We start from the raw sequence: 2832 nt of genomic DNA, 5'->3' as shown, positions 1-2832 counted from the left end.
ATGTCATTGAAAGTTGCGAGTCTTGGTCTCAACATGGTTGCTACATGTTATGTTCTTCTACTTGATATTTGATGGAATCCAACAACTGAAGACCAACCTATTGATAGATCACATCGAATTGTACAAATGCGTCCTGTAATGGTTTCCCTATTTACAGTTAAATATATTGTGGAATATCGTATTTTAGCACTCCATTAATGGAAGTGAGAAATGCTCGCATCACCATTTAGGGAGGATGGAGCTGGTGACCGTAAAATATGCCTTATAGAGGAAGACTTGATACATATATTTATGGTTTGAGAACATTGGTCTTATTTCATGAAAGGAAAAGTCACTGAGGAATTACAGAAAAAAAAGAAGAAAAGCTACAAGTTTTGAGATAATTTTGGGATTTCATGGGAGCAAGTTATACATGAAAGTGAATTTCCATTAGGTTGCTAAGACTATACTTTTCGAAGACCACTAGACATGTATGGATTTTTCCCACAATTTTTTTTGAGCCGTCAAGAAGGAGCCACCCTTCAAGTATCTCCCTACAGGTTCTAACAGTGTTGGATTCCATTTTCTAGATCCAGTTGTAGATTCTGAGATAAGATTGGCTCTATTTCATAATTTTGTGAGCCTCAAGTTTCAGCTTCCCTTCCCTCCTTTTAGAAACATCTTGTGCTCATTCATGTTCACTCTTCCTCTAACACTTTATACTCCTAACCTCAATTAAACCTAAGCGCAGGAGTAGTCATCCTACCGAAGCAACCGGAGCATGCATAGTTTATGTCTTCACTTTCATAGATCTAGGCCCCGCAAGAGAAGTAGTCCCCATTCCCCCTCGGGACATTGGGCTTCTCCTCTAGAAGGTTGCTCAGAGGTACTTAACACAAGACTTTTTGTAATGATAACATTTTGTTCCTCATCCACTAGAAAACCTCCCATAGAAGAACTTGGAAATAACATCATGGAATATGACAATATCTTATAATGTCCTTTAACTATCAAAATTGTTTTTTTTTTGTAGGAAGTTGGTGGGCCTCGCAGTGTGTGAGAAGAGTGAGCAGATCAATATTTTGTTTTTGTGAGTACATACCCCAACTGTGATGTTATAGATTGAGATGTTTGTTTGTTTCTTTTCAAAATGTCCTCCATTTTCTAATGGTTGTCAATATCTCTGGGATAGCCTTTTAAATATTGAATTGAGAAACAATTTTCTTTCTAGTTTGTAATTGCTCTGGGTGCTTTAAAGCCTTTGGCTGTCTGTTATGTGCTATTCTCTGAGCTAAGTAGCCTTTGTGAATTCAGCTACTGGATAGGAAATGTTCCAGCAAATATAGTTAGTTTTTCTAAAGAGTCAGAGCAACCATGAGTACTACTAGATTTATTAAGTGTGTGACTGTGGGGGATGGTGTTGTGGGAAAAACTTGCATGCTTATTTCCTACACAAGAAACACATTTCGAACGGACTATGTACCAATAATGTTTGATAACTTCAGTGCAAATGTAGTGGTGGATGGAAGTACAACGAATCTTGGCCTCTGGGACACGAAGGGACAAGAGGATTACAACAGGATCAGGTCCCTTAGTTATAGAGGTGCAAATGTCTTCCTCTTGGATTTCTCCTTAATAAACAAGGGCAATTATCAAAACATTTCCAAAAAGTGGTTTCCAGAATTGAGACACCATGCACATTTTGTGTCTATCATTTTAGCGGGGACAAAATTAGATTTACGAAAAGACAAACAATTTTTTTTTTATCATCCTGGAGCAGCCCCAATCTTAACAATGCAAGGTGAAGATTTTAAGAGGAAAATAGGGGCTGCAGCATACATTGAATGCAATTATAAAACACAACAGAATGTTAAGGTTGTTTTTGATGTCGTAATAAAAGTGGTTCTTCAACCACCAAAGCAAAAGAAATGCAGAAACAAGCAAAGAACATGATTTATTCTTTAAGGGCTTTATCTATCTTTGGCATCTGCAGAACTTTACAGTGCATTATTTAATCAAAGGCTGGCATAATATTTCCCAAGTATTTATGATTTGTTACTATATGTTCAGTATGTTGAATTTATTGTAAAGCCAGATGCTCTAGAAAAAGGTCCTGGTTTTTTCATTTTATATCATTGCCTGTGTGGTTATGGAGGACTATTTTGAAATGTAAATGAAAGGTCCTGATTTTTTTCATTTTATATCATTTCCTATTGTGGTTATGGAGGACTATTTTTAAATGTAAATGAAATTTGGGTGTACATGCATAGGATACTATGATGAGAGTGGTCAAATATGTTTTCCTACCATGTGAGTTCTCAATTGCAGTTGAATTCATACTGCTAAGAATCATGTTCTAGGCATGGAGGTGCTCTGCGCTTTGCCCTGTCAGAAAGCCATGTAATTTTGTATCACCGAGTTTAGATATATTGTCTCAATGTGAAAGATTTAATTTATCATATAAATGATCATAGAGTATTTGGTTATTCGACTCTTTGCAAAATATCTAAAGAATTTTTTTATGTAATTTCTACTTATAATTAATAAGTTTTTTAAGTACAGTCTACTTATTTTCATAACTTAATGGGTTTCACCAATCCAAAAATAGACAACAATTAAATGTAACAGGAGCTTACTAAGGGTGACATCACCATTGGGGCTCTAGAGCATGGGGTTGAGTGAGGTGCAAAGGATTCTTGCGATGACCCAGATAGCTGCAATGTTGGCCTTTTGAGCATCTAAGTCTCGCGTTCAGATTTTCTGCACTTACTCCTTCAATATGATAAATGGCCTCTCAAACTCATCAAATGCCAATGCCATGCCTGCAAATAGTGATAAAATAAAGCACAGCGA

The 2832-nt window shown here is 36.4% G+C and overlaps 1 pseudogene; it reads left to right on the top strand.

Annotated features, from left to right (window-relative positions):
• Positions 1 to 1353: 1353 nt before the first annotated feature.
• LOC149183683 (rac-like GTP-binding protein RAC2 pseudogene) lies at positions 1354 to 1944 on the top strand (annotated as a pseudogene).
• The last annotated feature ends 888 nt before the right edge of the window (positions 1945 to 2832 follow it).

Source organism: Pinus tabuliformis, chromosome 3_2 (assembly GCF_031772625.1).
Source record: "Pinus tabuliformis cultivar Carrire ecotype Pingquan chromosome 3_2, CPIR1, whole genome shotgun sequence".
Lineage (NCBI taxonomy): Eukaryota > Viridiplantae > Streptophyta > Pinopsida > Pinales > Pinaceae > Pinus > Pinus tabuliformis.
Note: the sequence above shows the minus strand (reverse complement) of the source record. Positions and strands in the feature narration are given on the sequence as shown.